This window comes from Oryx dammah, unplaced genomic scaffold (assembly GCF_014754425.2).
Source record: "Oryx dammah isolate SB20612 unplaced genomic scaffold, SCBI_Odam_1.1 HiC_scaffold_4, whole genome shotgun sequence".
Lineage (NCBI taxonomy): Eukaryota > Metazoa > Chordata > Mammalia > Artiodactyla > Bovidae > Oryx > Oryx dammah.
Window position 1 is genome coordinate 13,072,606 of NW_024070188.1, and position 22,655 is coordinate 13,095,260.

The 22,655-nt window shown below is 43.0% G+C and overlaps 1 protein-coding gene across 2 annotated transcripts in view; it reads right to left on the bottom strand.

The window, feature by feature from the left end:
- NCOA7 (nuclear receptor coactivator 7) overlaps positions 1-21,548 on the bottom strand; it is a 160,924-nt gene extending 139,376 nt beyond the window's left edge. For both annotated transcript variants that reach the window (XM_040238989.1, XM_040238988.1), the window contains exon 1: positions 21,283-21,548. The gene's annotated coding sequence lies outside the window, so the exon portion shown is untranslated. The remainder of the gene's footprint in view (positions 1-21,282) is intronic.
- Positions 21,549-22,655: the final 1,107 nt, after the last annotated feature.

A 22,655-nucleotide genomic window follows, 5' to 3' on the forward strand; every position in this document is an offset into this window, starting at 1 on the left:
ACCTTTCCATAAGTCATCACTTCAACATTTTCCACGTTCTCTCTTTTCATCCCTAGACCACATTATGAGTTAGGCATCCTTACTTCCATTAAACTGAGGCTGAGAGATGCTAATTTCCCTAGTTCAACCCTCCCAGCCTTGGTGGAGCAGAGATTTAGATCCAGTTTGGTGTACCTTTCCCGCCTTTTGATAACCTGTGAGGCCAGAAAGCTTTGGAGATGAGTCAGGGAAAGTGGTCTGGAATCAGCAGCATCTAATGCCTCCCCGTAGGCTCCTTCAGGTTAAGACCAATATACCCGACACAGCGGAGGGGCAGCGGGTCAGTGAGACCTCCAGCAGGATGGCCTCAGTGGAAAGGACCCTGATGCTGGGAGAGATTGATGGCAGGAGGAAAAGAGGGCGACAGAGGATGAGATGGTTGGATGGCACCAACGACTCGATGGGCATGAGTTTGAGCAAACTCCGGGAGACGGTGATGGACAGGGAAGCCTGGCGCGCTGCAGTCCATGGGGTCGCAGAGTCAGACGGGACTGAAGAGAGTGAGCAACAGCAAAGCGGCGTGGTCAGGGCGGAAGCCACGCCTTTACGAGCTAGGACAGTACTCATTAGAAAACGGGGGGCGCAAAAGAAGGAGGAAAAAGACAGTAGCCAAGTGTCCAACTCTCATCACCTGCATTTCACGTGTGGCCTGAACCCGCGGGGCTCCTCGCCAGCTCTGTGCCTTCATCCTTACTGTTCTCCAACCTGGAGGTAATCTGGCTGCACTTCTTCCTCTGACCGGATCCAACACAAGATTCAGTCGTGCTTCCCCGACCACCTGTGTGCCCTTCTCTCTCTGCCTTATACGTGTGCTTCACGTGTCACTTGTCACTTACTGTGAGGGACTTGATCCTACACCCCGTGACAATGTCACTCCTCAGCCCCAAACAACCGAGGTTCCCTCGAGTCGAAAACCACCATGGTTCATACTCTGCTTACACTTCCCTAAATGCCGAACACAGAACTAGGCAGAAAAACCACATAAAAGCTAAGCAAGGAGTTAATCCAGTCCTGCGGATAGGATTAATGACATGGTAGACAGATATCAATGCAAGGATTCCTCCCAAAGTAACAGTTATTGGGAGACTTCCCCAGTGGCCCAGTGGTTAAGATTCTGTGTCTCCACTGCACGGGGCACGGGTTCAATCCCTGCTTGGTTTGGCAGATATATATATATTTGCCGAATATATCTATGTAATTATTATTTGGAAATGGGGACACTCCAGAAAGAATTAGAAGCCTGGCTCTCTGCCCTGCCCTGGGCCAGGTGGTTTATTTTAAAGTTTCGCTTCTGCATGCCATCATATGTGATGATCTCTATTTATTAGGTTTCCCCTCATGAATAAAAATGAAGTCATAACCAACTAATTGGAAAATTTTTATATTGCAAGCTGAGCCAGAAACTAATATTTGGTTCTAGTGGAAAAATATTGACAAAAATAAACACAAGGGGAAAAAAAAAGATTAAATGATCCAAGAACTGACATCTGGTGCTGCTGTGTCTGTTCAGAACTAGTGGAGTTCTTTTTCCATTTTCTATTCAACAGATTAAAAAAATATCCAAATCTTTGGTTTCTTTTAAATTTCTTGGAACTGATACATTTCTTAAACCAGATGGATACAGCCCTTTCAGGTCTGGACACACCAACAGATTAACCAGGAAGAGATCAGCAAAGGATGCTATAAAAATGATTTGCACAGAGCACCACCTGGCAGCCTTCATGCTTCACTGAAGAACCAGAGCTCCTTAAATCAATCTTTAATGGGAACTACATTCTCTATTATAAGTGGCTATAATGGGCTTCTTAAAAGCCCTTCTTCCATTTAATGTTGACTTTCTCCTCACATCAATAAACCCTAGACTCATCCAAACACTGAATTACAAGAGTCTCTTGCATTCAGGGTGCATTACAGACCAAGAAGAATGCTATGAGGGAGTACAAGATGTATCTTCTACCTAAATATTTCTCTTTGTGATCTTAAATCAGTAGAGTCAATTTAAATTTAGTTCATTATTTTTTTTAATGGCATATACAAAACCCTTACCCCGTAAGAGCTGTGTTAAAAACAAAGTATTTTCTGTATCACCAACAAATGTTTGATGCGCCCGTGATGCCACTTAGAAGGAACTTAAGGACAGAGCTATCAGACTCCCTCCCTAACTCCATCGAACCAGTGTGGACCCACACAGCCCAGGGTGGCTTTTTGGCTTCCCATCGAACACAGTGCAGCTCCTTGCTCATTCAGGTATGACCGGTGGAAACTAGGAAAACACCAGAGCACACATAATGTCCGTCAGCTGTTTTCCCAACAACATGTTTCCTAGTATACAAATGAAATAATGACAACAACACACTGTAAGCCTTGGCCACATAAGGAACAGGCTAAAATGTACCTTTCTATGCAAACATTTCCTCCTAGAAAATACTTGCACTTATGCTGAAATATGACAGGAATTCAGTCTCTCTCAAAGCTCTACTGTCATCTAAACGCAGAAAGGGTATTCAGAAATATAGGTGTTAAACAAAGGTCAGAAACTTGAATACTCTAATAAGAAATCTGGGAAGAAAGACACAGAAACAGAAGAAAAGCAGGCTGCAAACATTTTAGGGAAACATCTAGGAGATGCCGTTTCCAGATACACAAATGTGTGTCATAGAAACAAAACAGAACTCAATAGAAACAAAGAACTACAAAGTGATACTTGAATCAAGGTGATGATCAAGGCTACCACTTGAATGGGACAAAGCCAATGGATGGCAAAATGGAGACCTCATCAACTCCTATTCCATTGTTTTTTGCCAAGGGAACTGAAATTAGACCTGAAAAGAATTAAACAAGTGTGGTTATCAGTGCTGTCTTACCCAAAATGAGTACAGAGATTTCATCAAATCTCCTTGATACTCTAAAGAAAGATCCACCTCTGGGCTTGACAGTCACTTTTTAAGTTCCCTCTAGGAAGAGAATGTGCAAATAAGATTTCTAAAGCATCACTAGGAGGGTGAGGAATTGCTGAATATGTGGAAAAGGCCAAAAGCTTAACAAGATGCAAATAGATTTTAATTTTCAACAAAAGTTAGAAAAGGGAGTATGCAAATTACACACTGGAGAACATCATACAAATCCCCAGCAAAACTTTAGATGTGATAATTAAAGGCAGCTTGGGAAGGACTTAGAAGAGGAGGCAGTGAACCCTGAGATCCACGATGTTCACAGAAAATCAACCATTCAGCAGAACAGCAACAACAAGCAAGCAGATCCCTTTCTGAAGCATCTCCCAGGGACCAAGTACTCCCCTGGAGATACAAAGAGGACAGCATTCACAGGCCAGCCAGCTCAGGTGAAACAGGCAACTCACATCCATCAGGTGGTAAGGCAAGTGGCAAGCAGTCTGATATTGGTGGTACAAGGAACCACACAGCACAGAGGGGAAGCAACTACTCTGCCAGGAAGGGAAGGGGAGTCTGGGAAATTCCACAGATGATGCCAGAGCCAGACTGTGAGGGAGGAACAAAGAGTTTGATGCAGAATGCAGAAGCGGTTGCTCTCATTAGGCAGAATGAGGATGTACAAGCCATTGGCAGGGAATGCACGATACTCAAGGAGGCCTGGTGGTCTGGTACGGTGGGCATGTAGGGCTGGTAGGGAGAAGGAAGTTCAAGAATGGGGCACAGCCAAACTGTACTGACCTAATTTCCCTCTTGTACACAGTTACTATGCTGGTGCAACAAGGAAATGAGGCAAACATAGTGTAACTGTACTTATAAGGCACTTGCTAAGTTTCTCTTGATCTGCTTATGAATAAGATTGAGAATGTGGCCTAGACGTGAATGAATGCCCCCAGGACTGGACTGATTACAGAAAGCACTGAGTCACTATAGCCAGTGGTACGTGCTCACCAACTGACCAGCCTCTATCTGGAGCTGGGAGCAGACTTCCAACTTCAACCTAAAGGGAGGGTGTTAACAGCTTAATGCAGTGTTCTTTCTCAAGCCTTGTCCTCATGAATACATCTACCAATGACTTGAATGAAAATATGTGCTTAATAGACTTTTGAATAGACAAATAACATCTTGGATAACAGCATTTCAATTCAGACAGATGTCAGCTGTCTGTAGATCAACTGAGGGTTCTACATCTGGAAGAGGTAGAACCTAGGATTAGCACAAATGAATATCACCCCACTCCAGTGTTCTTGCCTGGAGAATCCCGGGGACAGCAGAGCCTGGTGGGCTGCCGTCTATGAGGTCGCACAGAGTCGGACACGACTGAAGCGACTTAGCAGCAGCAGCGGCAGCATGTCATGTTTGGGGTGACAGTAAGATTCACATACCCAGCAGTGTGATTCCGCTGCTTCACAACACCTCCCCCCACCCACCTAGGCCCAAAAATAAAAAACTAATGCAGTCAACCCAGAATAAAAAAGACTATGATGGTCTGTCCCACCCTTTTTGAGGGTTATGGTATATCATGACTATTGCATTTAGCTCTGGATCTCCTCATACAGGAGAAATAGAAGGAAACTGGAATAAATAGAATGATTAAATAATCTAAAACTAAACTTTAAGCTGTGCTGTGGGCTTAGTCGCTCAGTTATGTCCGACTCTTTGCGACCCCATGGACTGTAGCCCGCCAAGCTCCTCTGTCCATGAGGATTCTCTACTCAAGAATACTGGAGTGGATTGCCATGCCCTTCTCCAGAGGATTTTCCCAACCCAGGGATCGAACCCAGGTCTCCCTCATTGCGGGCAGATTCTTGGCCATCTGAGCCACCAAATTTTAGGAATATTAGTCAAAGGAGCTGGTCAGGTTTAGCATGGAAAGAGTTGAGAGGAAAGGATGTGAAAGAGGAGTTGTCAGGAAAGGAATTTTCCAGGCAAGAATACTGGAGCAGGTTGCCATTTCCTCTTCGAGGGGATCTTCCCAGCCCAGAGACTGAACCAGCCTCCGGCATCTCCTGCACCGGCAGGTGGGTTCTTTACCACTGAGCCACCTGGGAAGCCCTAGAGGAAAGCACGGTTATTTTCAAATATCTCAAGGATTTTATCTAGGAGAGGATTTAGGCTTGTACCAACCTAGAACCAGACACTGGGTATTGAGAGAGAGGTGTCTTGGCTCAACATAAGGGCTTGATGCAAAGAGCTGTCTCCAGAGAGAGCAGCTTCCTAATCTCCAGAGAAGACAGCACAAGCTGGACCACTTTGGGGGGGTGGCTGTGGACTGGTAGATTTCAATTCTACCAAACATCAACAACCCTCACCTAATAAATACAGCTGACCCTTGAACGACAGGGTTTGAACTTCGTGAGTCCACCTACATTCAGATTTTTTCAGTAAATATACTACAGTATCACATGATCTGAAAATACGAAAGAACTGCATGTACAAAGGGCCCACTGCAAGTTAACACACTTTTTTTTTTTAACTACCCGGAGGGTCAGCACCCCTACCCTCACGGTTTCCATTGGTCAATTGTATATAAGTATTTTATAACATGCCCTTTTTATAATGCTGAGATGAAGTTGATAAACAATATAACCCATTTAACACAATTTTATGAAGGTGACATAATGCCTTAAAAGAAAGCAACTGATCACAGGTAGTTCAATATCTAAATTTCCAGATTTCAAAAATCAATATAATGCCAAAAGATAAGTAACTTATAACAGGTAAGTCATAAGTGAATAATTTATAATCATAAAGTAAATTCTCAAGCAGAAGTTCATTAGAAGACACAACAAATGCTCAGATGCTTACACTACCACAAGTTTAGCTATAGGTGAAATGAGATCAGAAATAATTTAATAGAGGGAGGTGGCATATGTATATTTATGGCTGATTCATGCTGATGTATGGCAGAAGCCAACACATGGATAGACTAATATTTCTAATTACTTTTTTATCCAAAGTTTTTCATGTCAAAAATTCCTTCAAAGCTGAGATTTTACAAACTTCACACACCTGAGTAGCTCTGTTTTCAAGATTCTCTGTGCTTTGCCTGACTAAGCCCTCCGACTCATGTTAAAGCAACACAGCACCTTTAAAAGGGCTTCCCAGGTGGCGCAAGTGGTAAAGAACCCTCTGTTGATGCAGGAGACCTAAGAGATGCAGGTTGGATCTCTAGGTCAGGAATATCCCCTGGAGGAGGGCATGGCAACCCATTCTAGCGTTCTTGCTTAGAAAATCTCATGAAAGAGGAGTGTGACAGGTTACTGTCCATAAGGTCAGCAAAGAGTCAGACACGACTAAAGCGACTTAGTAGGCAGGCACCTTTGAAGCTGGACAGACCCCCATTGGAATCCAGACTCCAGCATTTCCAACGTATAGAGCCTTGAGCAAGTTACTCAGTTTCTCTAGCTTCCAGTTTCCTTATCTGTGAAAGGGTTGGTCTAGAAATGAAACATGTCCAAGAGACATTTATCGAGTCTAGCATCCCATGGAACAGAAAATTCCCTGCACTGAGATTTCAACAAGCCCAAATGTTCCTGTGTTCATGAAAATTACACCTATCTTCATCAGTGCCTGCAGAGTTAGATTCAAATTTGCCCCTAAACAGACATGTTAGATCATGAATTAACTCAAGCCAGGCAGCCTAGGAGAAGTAGCAACAGTCAAAACATTTACCGAACATTAACCATATGCACCGGATTTTTTTGTTCAGTGCTATTATACACACAGTTTAATCTTTATGACTCTATGCGAGTTCATTTTTCTCAATCCTTTTTAGATAAAGAATCTGAAGTTCAGAAAGGTTAAAATAGTTATTCAAACTCAGAACCATCCATAATGGATCTCTAATGCGAGGCTGTAACACTACACAGAATTTTCACATCAGTTGCCTGGTTCTTCCTGGCAGTTGGTTCTACCCACCATTAAAAAGAAGAAGAGGGTGAACACCAGCGTTCTTGTCATTCGTTCTTTAGGACATTGATTCTGAACCACATTCAAGTTAGTCATTGCTATTCATTAATAAATGCACTGCACTAAACATGTTCACCCATTTAATAAACATTTACTGCTTTTAAAAAGCTAACTGGAATGCACATTCCCTTACTTCATTAAATTAAGTGAAATACCTCTTAAATATTAAGGTCTGAAGTAATGATATAACTGACTACACCAGAAATACATCCCTTAGCAGTTGGCATATTTTTTGTTTCTGTTGTTATGAAAAGTAATTGTCTTCCAATCCAATTATTTCTCCACTGAAATTAGTACACACAGCATCAGAATTTAAAAATTAGTAAACACGCAGCATCAGAATTTTGATTTTTTTTTTTAAATTTCCTTATGGATTTTAAATTACAAAAGTCCCTTTTTTCTTCCCCTAGGGACTAAGACTGATGATTCTTTTTAGAACTAAAAGTTATGATTTTATAAAACTTCTACCAGAGGTCTTTAATATATCGCATGCATTTTCTCATTAATACTTAAAAAGATATAACTATTTAGTCTTAAACAGTTTTCTATCTGTACACAAACACAAATTAAATGGGCAAAATATACAGAAAGTCATGGAAAAAGTCTGCTCTGCTGATTTCATGTCTCAACCAGGAAACTTCCTCTTTCTCACCATCAGTCACTAATTATTGGGTGTCTACTCCAGGCATATGAGTGTCCAAAACCCACAAAAGTTGGGAAAAAAAAAAAATCTGATGCCTGCAACATCACGAGGTGATTTCTAGGGACATCCCCTATTATTGCTCCAGCACTGGAAAATCACTTCAGATCATCTCTAAGGTGAGTCCAACAGTGGCAGGCTCCAAACGGCAGCAACAAACACTTAGGTGAGGGACTTCCCTGGTGGTCAAGAATCTGTCTTGCAACGCAGAGGATGTGGGTTCCATCCCTGGTCAGAGAACTGGGATCCCACACGCTGCGGAGCAACTCAGCCTGCGTGCCCCAACTAGAGAGTCAACTCAGCCTGGGGGCCACGATTAGAGAGTCCATGCACTGCAACAAAGGATCCCATGTGTCCAACTAAGGCCTGACACAGCCAAATAAACAAATAAATATTATTTTTAAAAAATGACACAGGAAGAAAAATTTGTCTTCAATTACTTCTGGCATTCATTTTAATATTATTAAACAGACCCACTACTAAAATCCTAGGATCTCTGGCCTATTTGCTTTTTTTTTTTTGCAGTTATCTTTCTAGCCCTGGCCCAAAAGGAATTTTTAAAAAAGAAAAGAAAAAAAAAATTCCAGAGTCTTCTGGAGTCTCTATCTACTAGTATAGGACTCAAGCCTACTCCCCAAAGAGTAGGCCTCCCAAAGAGTAGGCACCAATATCATTCACTGCATCAGCTACCTTTGCTCACAGCAAATGCCATCACTACTGCAGGAGTCCTGGTCTTGCATCATGCCCCAACTCCTTGAATTTTAGAACAGGAATAAGCATGGGCAGTGGTTACTACTTCTATTTCTTCTTATTATTATTATTACTATTACTATTATCAGGTGGGAGCTATCTGTTAGATGAATCTGAATCAGGATTAACTGATGCAAACAAAACCAATAAAATTTGACAGATGGAAGGTGTAATAAATGGAATGCCTTTACAAAGAACATATAGGCTGTAAGCACTAGTTTTCAAGAATTAAATCTGAGTGTCTTTTGAGACAATCGAGAGACATAATGCTCACTTTACCAGGTAAACTGCCATTCCACTAAGGAAAGCCACATGCTTCTTTGTTTTCATGTGGACGGTATTGGCAACTGAATGCCATCTTCATAATACACTGGCATGCACTCAAACATGTGAAAATGCCAAATAAAAAATAATTGATTTATCACTCTTTTTAATATGGTTTCAGTATATTTCCATACAAGTAAGCATACAACATAAATGTACAAGTAGCAATGAACAATTTACACTTACTCCAAAATTGTACCTTGTCACATACCTTGTCACTTCAATGAGTAAGCATTTATAAAGAACCTGTTTTATGCCTACCACTGGACTATATATCTGAAACCTATGCATATAAAGAGGACTCAATACACTAAGAAAACTTTAATTTTTAACAGGAAATAAAACTGACATAAATAAAATAATCAGAAAAAAAGGGGGTACGATTAAAAAGCCATGCCAAATAAAACTTGTTTCACACAGAGAAGTAGCAACCAAAAGAAAAAGGCCAGGTCACATGGGCCAGTGTTCCTAGGGAGGTGTGTAAAGTGAGACAGGACCAAAATAACCACTCATGGTGGTAGTTCCACATTGCTACACAATGGACAGTCATATTGGTAATCCAGAAAGAGCGGTATCCTTAATGAAACAGTGCTCTATCAGAGTATACTCAAGACGACTGAAATCCCACCCTACTCTCAGATATACGGGACAAAGATGGAGAGAAGCCTGTACTGCTTTGGTTAGCATAGTATAAAATGTGGTAAAAACACAAACATCCCTTCAGGAAGAAGGCAGGATGAAAAGTGTCTTCAGGGCAGGAAATGTGCCCAACTCAAAGTCATCAGACCACCATTGGGAGGTACTGTGACCTCTTCTTCAAGAAAAAATTTATGCATCTAGTAGTCAATACTAATTTTCCAAGAGAGCTGGTTAAGAAATCAAGTCTATAGCTTAAGTATGATTTCCTTTAAAGGTTTATTCAGTGGTTTGGTATAAAAATTCTTGAAGAATTCCAAAGAAAAAGGGCTCTTCAGCCATCTGGCCAGACTGGATTGTTGTCCTCAAGTATGTACTCCTTCCTTGTAACAGAATTACACACGCACACCTTCCACTATGCCCCGGAGTGGTGCTCTGCACTCGCATAGAGAGCACACTGCTCTAAGCCAGCTGGCCATGTGGCTTGTCTTAATCAACAGACTGAGGACAAACAGTGGACCCATTCAACATAAGGCTCGAAGAGGCCTGCAAGTTTCTGCTCTCTCTCAGAAAAGTATGTCCCGGGTAGCGGCTTTTCCTTCTTCCACACGGGTCCCAGGATGAAGACCTAAGGAACAGACCTGAACTCCTGCCTCAGCTTTGGAGCCCAGCCCAGCCCTTCTGGACCCAGTCAACGGTTGCCAACGTGGAGATTCATGAATGTGAAATAAACATTTGTGGTTCTAAGACACTAAGCTTTGGATGGTGTTAGGCAGTAGTATCCAGTTTCCTTGGTGGCTCAGACGGTAAAGAATCTGCCTGCAATGCAGGAGCCCTGGGTTCAGTCCCTGGGTCAGGAGGATCCCCTGGAGAAGGGAATGGCTACCCACTCCAGTATTCTTGCCTGGAGAATCCCATAGACAGAGGAGCCTGATGGGCTACAGTCCGTGGGGTCACAAAGGGTAGGACACGACTGAGTGACTAACACTTTCACTTTCACATGCAGGATAGTATCACAACAACAAAAACAAAATCAACACACCTTTAGGAAGTAACCTGATCCACAAATTACTTTGTGGATTTTTACCAAGAAGATCAAAGCCACATAGTACGTATTACTATCCATAGGCATAATTCCACCAAGGTCAAGAATACCAAAGCTGAGACAAAAGCAGTCAATTAACAAAAACAGCCAAGAAAGCATCCCTTCCTTCCAGTTCTCATTTATCCCATAATCAATGTGCATGGCTATGCAAGTTTAACTATAAGAAGACATCACTTAACACCAAGCGAGACTTATGTACATCTTAGTACATTCATCTATCTGTGTGTGTTAGTCGCTCAGTCATGTCCAACTCTTTGCAACCCCATGGACTAGCCCGCCAGGATCCTCTGTCCATGGGATTCTCCAGGCAAGAACACTGGAATGGGTAGTCATTCTCTTCTCCAGGGGATCTTCCCAACTCAGGGATCGAACTAGGGTCTCCCACACTGCAGGCAGATTCTCTACCATTTGAGCTACCAGAGAAGTCCAAAAGTGAGTGTTAGTCATGTCCAACTCTTTGTGACCCCAGGGACTATAGCCCCCCAGGCTCCTCTGTCCATGGAATTTGATATTATTTATCATTAGGGGTTGAACTGCATCACTGAACACCCCACAATGCCCCCAAATACAGTGAAGTTGTATCCACTGTATTCCAGGATACGACCTTATTTGGAAAGAAGTCATTGCAGATACAGTCAGTTGAGATCTTATTGGAGTACTGTGGGCTCTAATGATTGGGGTCTGTATAAGAAGATAGCCATATGAAGATCAAGACACACAGGGAAAACACCACATGAAAACAAAGCAGAGATCAGAGTTAGGCAAGCGATAAGCCAAGGAATGCCACAGGCAGCCAGAGAATCACCAGAAGCCAGAAGAAGCAGGAAAAGATCCCTTTACAGGTTTCAGAGAGATCACAGCCCTGACAACACCCTGATTTTAGATTTCTACCTTCCAGAATTGTGAAACAATGAATTCCTGTTGTTTTAGGCTACCCAGTTTTTGGTACTTGTCAGAGCAGCCCTAGGAAACCAATTCACTTGTCTTAAATATTACATACTATAACTGTTCCAAAAGGATACTTCATCAAAACTATGACTTCCCCATCATGTCTATTCTGCCACTTTCTCTTATACTTTAAAGGAAACCTGCACATACAATTGAGAGCACTGGTAAATATTATTTTGAATATTAGAGCAGAAAGCTCACACAGTTAACATTTGTACCCAGGAGGTAATTCAAGTACACTTTATTGAGTAGTGGACTAAGAACTCACCTAATTATCAAGGAAAATTCTTAACAAAAAAGGAACTTTGAACTCTTCGGAGAGTGTAGCATCACCATGTATTATGGCACTCTTACCATACTTCAGCGATTTTAGCCTAACAAACTCATGCTGCGGGGTTTCTTAAACACACTTATGCTATCCTGTACCATTTTCTAATGAATGGCACCTCTTGCCCACATTCCTTTCAGTCAGACCGTAAGCTCTCAAAAGGCACAGAGTGTGTGGTATTTTAGATACATGAGCAAGAACTAGAAAGATGGGCAAAATGAAGATGGAACAGAAAACTCATAAGTCATTGCCTAAGAATGTTATCAACATAACAAAAACCAGTTTTCCTGTGTTCCATCTGTGCGCATGTGGACAACATTTTGCTAGAAACCTAAAGGGCATAGAGTATTATAAAACACAACCCCTTATCAGGTTAGGGGTTCCCTTGTAGCCCTTAGGGCTTTCCTTGTGGTTCAGACAGTAAAGAATCTGTCTGCAATGCAGGTGACCAGGTTTCAGTCCCTGGGTTGGGAAGATCCCCTGGAGAAGGGAATTGCTTCCCACTCCAGTACTCTTGCCTGGAGAATTCCATGGACAGAGGAGCCTGGTGGGCTACAGTCCATGGGGTAGCAAGGAGTTGGACACGACTGAGTGATTAATACATCCACATTTTTCAGCTTACTGTAGAGCTAAGCTATAAAGCAAAGTGAAAGTGTTAGTTGCTCAATTGTGTTCAGCTCTTTGTGATCCCATGGAAAGTAGCCCACCAAGTTCCTCTAGCACTTCCACTTTGCTTTATAGCTTAGTTCTACAGTAAGCTGATAAATGTGAAAGTATTAATCGCTCAGGTGTGTCCGGCTCTTTGTGACTCCATGGACTGTAGCCCACCAGGCTCCTCTGTCCATGGAATTCTCCAGGCAAGAATACTGGAGTGGGAAGCAATTCCCTTCTCCAGGGGATCTTCCTGACTCAGGAATCAAACCTAGGTCTCCTGCATTGCAAGCAGGTTCTTTACTGATGAGTCACTGGGGTGAGCTATAAGCTATAAAGAAAATCTGTATTTAATTTGTAGTACAAATCATTAAGTGCCGAAAGAAAATGAAATTAGGGGTAGAGTAGATGTCCTAGAAAGTGTTGATGGAATTAAGTATCAACCTGGTACAGAATACTGGCTTTCAAGAAAGGAATGTATAAGGAAATTCAGATAGAGGAGGCAGTCAAAAGCCTGAAGGCAGGAATTACCACATGGTTGTCAGGGTTACTGAGAATTCTGATCCTACTAAGTTGCTGAGTGTATGCAGGTGGGGCTAGGGAGATAAGGCTGGGTGCCCAAAATGTGGAGATGATACAATGCCAGGATATAATGCCATCATTGCCTAAGCAGAATTCTCTGGCTTAAGTTTCCATAAGAAAGCCACCACCATGAATATCTCATATATCATTTCACTTGGTCTACTTATTCTTGAAGAACTAGCCCTGAGGCTGATCTATACATAAAACAAGCAAGCAAGCTAAATGCAAGAAAATATCAAGCAGATGGCGTGTGGGTGAACATGTGGAGGAAGTGAAATATTAGCAGCTTTGAAAAGAGGAAGAGAAAGTAAAATATGTCAAAATGAATATGCATTTTATAAAGAAAACTCAAGAATATAAGGCCTATGATATATTAATTTCAATTATTTCTAACAATTATCATTGTAATATTTATGATAAATAAATGTGAAATATTTCACAAATAAAATGTGTAAATGGAAATTGCTATATACCATTACTGGGGACAAAAGTCTCAATGTTTTGTCACTTTCCTGTCTTTTCTGCTATGCAGCTGCATTTATGAAGCAAATTAGGGTCTTTTTGTATATATAGTTTGGTATACTATCTCTTAAAAAAACTCCAATTTTTACAATATCAACCTTGCTAATAACTAATACTTATAGTTGCTTATTCTGTGACAGAATTTCAAGTACTTTATATATATTAACATTAGCTAATTCTCAATACCATGTGAGAGGTGGATACTATTATTATCTTCATTTCACAGATGAGAAAATCAAAGAGAAATTAACTTGCCTAAGTTCACCTACCTGATAAACGGTGAAAAAGAACTTTAAGCCAGGTAACTGGCTCCAGCATCCTCACTCTTAACCCATCTACCATACCACCTGCCTCCCAGAGACAATGTGCTTATCACTGAAACTAAGCTTCATCTCTGATTTTTTTAAGGATGTACTCAGAATAGAATCATGGCAATCCATTCCAGTATTCTTGCCTGGAAAATCCCTTGAACAGCGGAGCCTGGCAAGCTATGGTCCATAGGGTCGCAGAGTCGGACACGACTTAGCGAGTAAACACCAATAGAATAGAATCACAGGGGCCAAGGGAGTCTATGAGCTGAACAGCTCTCCATCAAAGGCATAATACCCCCATATAACCTCTTACCACCTGTGAAAAGGGAAATGACCCAGCCTCATCATTGTTATGGACTTCTACAATCTAATTATAATCTGCATTTCTTTGATGCAATGAAGGTGAATATTTTTTCACGTTTTGGCCATTTGTAGTTCCTGTTTTGTGAGCTTTCTATTCCCACTATGTAGATGGTTTATGTCCCCCATCCCCACCTGCAAATTCATACACTGCAAACCTAATGCTCTAGGTGATGGTATGAGGGAGGGCATTGAGGAGGTGATTAGGTCATGAGGGATTCTCTCTCATGGGATTAGCACCCTCACAAAGGAAGCCCAGAGAGATGACCAGCCCCTTCCACCATGTGAGGTCACAAACAAGAAGCCCTTGAGTGTACAACTCCAAGAGGGCTCTCACTAGAACCTGATCATGCTGGCACCCTGATCTCCAACTTCCAGCCTCCAGAACTGAGTAATAAATTTCTGCTGCTTATAAACCACCCAGTCTATGGAATTTTGTTATAGCAGCCCAAATGGACTCAAATGATTCCTTCCTGTGTGTTCAATTGAAACTATTTTAAAAGATACCAGAGGGTTGCTAACTAGCTGTTTCAGTGGGAGCCTATAGATAAGCAAGTACCTCAGGGGAATCACCAGGACCCAGGGCTGAAGGCTCAGCTGTAAACACCTGGGGCTATAAGGACTGAGCAGGCTCTCCCAACACACTAACAGCCTAAAACTGTGCTTTATACCACACAGCAGGGGCTATACTGATCTGAAGGCTGGCACAGTCATTAATGGTACTCAAGACACTCAATTTCTCATATCAACATGTCTGGGAACACAAATCAGTAAACCTGATGTTTGCTTATAAGTGTGTGTAGGTTGCTCAGTCGTGTCTGATTCCTTGCAACCCCATGGACTGTAGCGCGCGAGGCTTCTCTGTCCATGGAATTCTCCAGGCAAGAATACTGGAGTGGGATGTCATTCTCTTCTCCAAGGGATCATTCCCGACCTAGGGATTGAACTTGGGTCCCCTACACTGCAGGCAGATTCTTTACCATCTGAGCCACCAGGGATGTTTGTTTAGTGAGGTCAGAACTACAGAGGAAAATGAAAGCTCTAAAGGGATCTCATACCTACGGAGCAGTCTCACAAATTTTTCCCATTTTCTACATGGCTAGCGCGGTTGGTGATCAGAACCATCCACTAGTCAGAGGATTCTACCAGAAGAGTGGGGAACCAAAGCTATTAAATTCTTACCTGCTAAACCCTCTGTTACTCAGTTAACAATTTACCTCGTGCCAGGCACTCTGCAATAAAATTGAGCACCTAGAACACCCTCTGATTACCTAGCTTGGAAAGAAAAAGACCATATTGGCATACTTAGGAGTCACTTCTTAGGATGAGCTACTGTCTCCAGGCGGTTCATGTCATCTATCAGGAATGCTGGTTAACACTTTCTCCATGCTTGGAGAGTTTCACTCCTTTACCAGCTACAGAGTCAGAGGCAATACACACACACACGCGCGTGCACACACACACACGCTCTCTCTCAGGGACATAATAAATATGGAGGTATTTTTTAAATGAGTGTGAACACAAAGTTTGAGAACAGAATTAGTAAAGTAAGGTAGGCATGCTAAAGAAAATAAATCATATGGACATGTATTTTACTGAGCGTTGGGCAATGAGTAGTAGAGGAGAGTTGACTAGTTAAATAAAGCTTCAACCTTCAAATTTTTTTTTTTTGGACCCATCAGAGCATGTTATCCAAAATCACAATTATTTTTCTACTAGAAAGGCAGCTGTGCTGTTGATGAGAAATGCCTATTCCCAGTATGGATGTCTACTTGCTACACTACATATAGAAGGCTCCATGAGCTTCTGGAATCTCTACCAAAAATGGTCTGTAGAGATGACATCAGAACTGAGTGTGGCCTGCTAATGAAAATAGTAGGACAAGTGTTCCACGCAGAGGAAATGGCCTGGAGAAGAAAAATCATATGCAATGCGTGTGCAGGAAATGACAAACAGTTCTGTGTTACCAAAATAGAGATTCTGAACCTGGGGTCTGTAAACAAGGACACAGAGGCAAAGCAGTGTGTTCAGTGTCTGATGAGACCACGAGCTTTCATCGTATATATATTTTTTAAGTATCCCTGATTGGGGATGGGGAGATGAGTTAAGAAAAACTGTGCACCAAACGCATGACAGGGAGGGGCAGGGGACAAGAGATGAATTCCTCAGGGGCCACAAGACCAGGCTGAGTCATGCTGGACTCCTTTCTGTGCAGACTGGGATCCTTTAGTAGAATGAAAAGGGATGTGTAAAAGGAAGACTGGCTGAAATGTAGGCGAAAGTGAAGTGCAGGCAACAGTCCAAAGCATCCCAGGAGCCAAACAAGAGCAGTGGGGATGGAGAGAAGGGAATCAGAGAAATGATTAGGAGACAAAACAAGCAGGCTGAATATTCACGTTTGCTTGTATCAATGTATGCACAGAGTGTCTCCGGGAAGATTCTCAATTAACTGAGAACACTTGGTTGCCAGTGGACAAGGGAGGTGGGTAACCAAGAAAGAGGATGAGAGGGCATCTTTCCCACTGTTTACCCATTTGTACCTTTTGCATCACACAAAGGTAATGCCTACTATAAAAATAAAACATTTTTTAAAAAGACATGGAGCTTATTGTAATAAGATGCCTCTATTTAAAATTTTAATTTTTTCTCTCCAAACCCCCTCTCAGTGTTTCAAGCTGCACTTCTGAATTCAGATTATTTTTAACTCAAACACTCCTGGACTGCACCCATGATAGTCCCTTAAGAAGGGCCAGTGTCTCTGTTGACCGGGGTGATAAATGTATGAAACTGAAGTGGACACCATACAGATATAATTAACAACTATTTCCCTGGTTACATTCAACCAATTTAACATGTAGTTGTCAAAATACCAGAATGAAGAAAGTCTGATCAATTAACTCAGGGAGCTCAATCTTCTCAACTGTAAGATAAGAGCTCAAAGAAGACTCTCTATGATTTACTAAAAACAAAGATGAATCAAATAAATTACTGATGTGAAAGCGATCAGATGTGAGGTCCAGTGTGGTGAGTGTTAAGCTAATATAGGCTAACCCTTTAGCCTATATTCGTGTTTTTTTTTTTTAATTAAATAGAATGAATCTCCTATTCAGCCTGATAACAGCATATAAAGTAGGTACTCCAGAAATAACTGACTTAAAGTGAATGGTTTGACCAATTTTAAATTAGCCAATAGCAGACAAATTTAACAGTTAAAAAATAAGTGGATCTTAGCTTTGCAAAACTAAATAAGAATACTGTTTCCCATTTGGCCATAAAGCTCAAATATACTAAACTTGCAATACTTGTTCAAAGCATAGTTAATGGTACCTATTAAACTTGTTAATCAAAACATACTGTGTCCAAAGATCAATTCTGCAAATGTTTCCATTCATTGCTTTTATGTTTTATATTTTGACTTGTTCTACAAAAGATGTTGTGAGTCAGCTTAAAATAATAAATTCAATATAATGAGAAACTCTATTAGGTAAAAAAAATCAGAATAAGAAAAAAAGGTAGAACAGAAACTCAAGACCAAAGGGAGAGTTAGATCATCAATATTAGCTCATAGGTTTTTACAGGGTTATTAAAATTAAGTTGCAAATTTGACTCTGCGCTTCCTAGTTGCAAAGCAGAAAGGGAAACTTAATCCATTATCTAATTCTAGTTCTGCGTGATGAAAAGAAAAAAGGACACTCAATAATTATTCAGGGGAGGTAAAGCTTTTCTTTGGCATTTAGAGTTAAATGGAATTTCTTGCATAAGTCTTCAAATAGGAGCTGTAAAATGAACTATGATCTTAATAACCGCATCTCTTAAGTAACAACAGTAGGTTTCTTGTGACTGTCTTTATTAATAGAACGCTTCCTTGCGAGCACCATTTGGGGGGAGGGGTGCAAAGAATGCGCAACAAAGTAAACAAAGTACACAGTTTCTGAAGATCTGGCTACACACCTGGCCTGACACCAAGAACTGGAGGGGAATGGGCGGACATCACAGCCTTTGTTCAGCCAACTCTCTATATAAACATTTCTCTCATATAAGCTTCTGATCAAATTTATGAGCAGATAAGTCATAATCCCTGGCATTCTATACCACCATTAAAGGGAGATTAGTATACAACAATTATTCTTCATCCACTAGTTACCCACATTTGAAACTCAAGATTATATAAATTTTCTTTTCTCTACTTTTTCTGCAACCGTAACAATGCTCGTTCTAACACAGGTGAATTGAATGGATGTTACTGGATGTAAACAATAACAAAATTATGGATTGGGATTAAAAAAAAAAAAAAAAGCTAGTAAGGACATTTAGCAGGCTTCCCAGCAGTCGCTACTGGTAAAGAACCCATTTGCCAATGCAGGTGGCAAAGGAGATGTGGGTTCCATCTCTAGGCTGTGATGATCTGAAGGAGGGCATAGCAACCCACTGCAGTATTCTTGCCTGGAGAATCCCATGGACAGAGGAGCCTGGATGGCTACAGTCCATGGGGTCGCAAAGAGTTGGACACAACTGAAGCTACTTAGGTCGCACACACGCAAGCGACATTTAGCAAGGAAGGGGACAGGGGTTTTGGTAATAAAACTTAGGAAAGATATAGAAAAATAAGATAGAATAAATCCAGGTCTTAGGAGTGAATTCCAGTGGTGTATGTGGAGGCAAGGTGCTAGGGGGCTCAGTGGTCAGGACCCAGGTAGTGAGTCATTCAGTTGCAGAGGCGCTGTGCACTGGGATGCAGGTCTCAGAGAGAAAAATGCCTCTTTCATTCTGACATTAGGAACTGATTCCAAGGCCAAGAGTGCCAGCACAATCAAGCTATCTGCAACAAAGAGAGTTTAATGTAACTGCAGGGGAGGGTTCTTTTAAGAAGTTTAGAATGAGCAAAGTAGAATGATGTAAATTAACTGCTCAATATCTTTGACCACAAATTTAACATGCATAAAATGTAGCTATCTTTATGTCATGAGAGAATTTTTGCTCTGTTCAAATAAATCATAACGTATTTTTCATAAGCTCCCTCCTACTGTTGGTTCGCCCAGTCTCGCCACCTTTTACATAAAAGTGTTATTTCCAAAAAAAAAAAAAGTGTTATTTCCTCACCATCTAGCAAGAGCCCATGTAGGCTGGAGGAGCAATAGTAATAGACTAGGGCTTACCATACTTTTGTGGAAATAAGTCTTTGGGGTAATATGTAATAAGGATGGTGAAGAGTATTAAAATGATAAAAAAGGAAAGATAATAAGTGACTGGATCATTCGCAGATAATTTTGTTAAACAAAGTGAAAAAAGGTTAATACTGACTCCTAAAACTTACATAACGGAAAAATAAAAACAAAACTGGAAATACCATAGTGTAAAAATAAAGCAAATCAAATGTAATGCAGTTATCCTTGATGATTTCAAGATAATATAAAATTTAAAAGGAGAAAGGAAACAAACCTTCCAAACCCTTGATTTCACAACCACTTTGGTTCTCGAACTTGAAAACTGATATGTTTATATACTGAGGGAAACCCATACTGTTGAAAATGTGTATCTATATCATGTATTTTGAGTCATTTAGGAATCACAGACTCTTCTAAACGTTTTATTTTCACCTTTACCTGTAATAAATACATTATAATTAGGTCAACCACAACAACTCAACCCTAAAATAAGTTAATATGTCACTTATTAACCAAATCGCTGTTATTCCTGGAGTAACCTGAAATTTCCATTACAGAAGTTGCACTTTTTAAGTGTGTTTTAGAGTTTAATTAAAATAGGTTTGATTACCCATTAGAAAAAATGTGCAAGCTTAAAAATGAAATTATATTAGCATTTGGGGAGAATTACCTTATTTAACAACACTTTAAAGAAGGAAAACACATGGTCTTAAAAATGTCAAAATTCAACTTAAATGTTTAGATAACTGATTTTGACTATTTATGCAAAGAAGTAATTTTAAAAATACAGTTAAGCTTCAACCACCATAGAGTAAACAAGTATGTTTTAAACCTAAGCTGTTTTTCGATGAAGCCTGAAACACAGCTCATTCAACAAATAACCCACGAGCACCTATTATGCATCAGACCAGGGGATTAGGAGACTGAACAAGAGGAAGTCTCTGTCCTCCTGTAGCTCTCAACCTTAATACGTTAATAAAATCGGAGCGTACAATGATCCACTTTCCCTCTCTTAACTTTACTGCTTAATACGAAATTTAAAAATGATAGCCTGTGAAGAGATAATCTTGCCAAAAGCTTATCGTTCGTTCTGATGTACGAACTTTACATCGTACAAGGGAGAGAAGAAACAATTTATAGCCAGTTTCTCAAAAGTACAAACCTTATTAACATCTAGCTGGAAGCTAGGCTGCGCCCAAGGCTGCCTCTGCTGGCCGACTCCGAGCATCTTTCCAGCAGATTCTAAACTCCCTACACCTGTATCAAACTTGCCATGCTCCCAAACACATCTCTTCACGAAAGCTGAAGGCTCGCTCCCAGGTAGGCAGCACGAGAATTCCCCAGCCTCATCTAGCTCCTGAATATCAGATTTCTAAAGGGGCCTTCTCCAACTGGCCCTAAATGACTGACTACAAGAATCTGAGACGTCACTTTCACGTTATCAATCAGCTAGCTCCGAAATACATCAAAATCCTGAGTGACTTCTACCTGCCGCTAGAATAACTCTTTGCGTGGCTGCACATTGGGAGAAAACAGGAAGAAGGCATCTGTTCATCAGGCCGAAAAAATAGGGTGACATTTATCCACCTGAGTTCCTGAAAATTCGGCTGTGCTCCCTCTCTCCATCCCCCAATAATCCTCACACCAATCCATCCTCCCCGCCCCTGCAAGCAGCGCGGGCCCCTCCGGGCCCAGGGGCTGGACGGGGAAGGGTCACGCTCTCCTTCGCTACCGCTCGGCCTCCCGAGCTCAAGAGGAGGCTGTCAGGTTAACAGGGCGGGGGGGGTGCTGCGCCCAGCGCCATTAGAACACCTCCGAGCGCCACACCGAGCTCCGGCGGGAGGCAAGTTTCGCGGGTCCCGGCCCCGGCCCCCCGCCCCTCCGCAGCGGCAGCATCAGCCGCGGGTGGCGGCCAGGGCTGGTCCCCGCCTCGCCACCTACCTACTACAGGGCGGGGGCGCCGGCTCCTCGGGTCCCGGAGAAGGGCGTCGGGAGCTCGCATTTCTGGGAGCGGTGGCCTCTGCCGCTGGGCGCGGGGGAGCGCATCCTCCGGGGTGGGTGGGAGGAGGGGTCGGGGGAGGACCGCGCGGTGACGCGGGGCTGGGCAGGAGGGAGGAGCGCCCAGGCGCGCGCCCCGCGGGACCGGCGTCCCGTGCTAGTGGACGCGGCGGCCGCTGCCGCCGGGACTCCTCAGGCCTCTCCCCTTCGCGCGGCGCCTAGCCAACCCTGCGGCTACGCCCGCGAGTCAGGACATCGGCCGCGACAGGCTGCCGGGCCCGGCCGGAGGCGGGGAGCTGCGGGTGGAACGACGCGGTGCAGACGCCCGCCTCTAGCTCCGCCCGGTCTGCACCACGCTCGGCGCCCCTCCGCCACGGCGGGGGCCCGGGAGCTCGGAGGTTTGGCTCGGCCGCTCGGGCTGCAGCTGCTGCCTCCTCCCCGCCCCGGCGATCTCCGGGCTGGGAGGCTGGGGGCACCCGCGACGGCTGGCAGCCGCGGCGGCCCGGGCGCAGCCCCAGCCCCGACCCGGCGGCTCCGCCCCAGAGAGCTGCGCGCGCGGCCTCCGCAGGCCCTTTGTGACGCCTCCCGGGAGTGAGGAGCTCGTGGCGCTTCCCGCGGCCGGCCAAGCGGCCGGCGGCGGAGCCTAAGGTCTTACCTCGCCCCGGGCGGGTAATCCCCTACTGCTGGCCGCCACTCTCAGTGTGAATACGGCTTTGAGAGCAGAACTCGAGTTCGTGTCTCCCCGAGCATTAAAGCCCTGAGGTTCCTTGTAGCTCGGGGATCGCTGGTCACAATAAATTCATCCTTCTGTCCTTTCCGGCGTTGTGTTTCGCAGAGGGGCCCCCATGTCCTCCCCCCTCCCGCTCCCATCCTCCGCACAGCATCCGGGGTGCTGCCAAGTTGCTGTCATTGCAGCAGTGGGGACCGAGCAATTGAGCCCTCCAGGCTGACTCTTGGCAAAGACCGGAGGGAGCCTGGGTTGGGAAGCTTGGCATCAGCTGCGGGCCAGTGCCTGTGAGCTTCCCATCCCCATTGGGGAGCTGTTCCTTCTAAGGTCCCATGACCAGCACTGCAAGATGACTAGGTGGATTTGGCCGTGAAATTGACCCTTACGTAAGGAAAAGACTTAATGGTGGGGCCTGCAGCTGGTGCGATAACACTGGTGTGTCAGAGGCCAGACATACAGGCCCAAGAGATAGCAGCCTCCTCTGGCTTGTTGTTGCTGCTTATGCTGTAACAGCTTCTCGTGAAAGACAAACGAAGCATTTCAGAGATAGCTTTGGAATTTCAGTTGCAACTGGTTTCGTCTTGCAAAA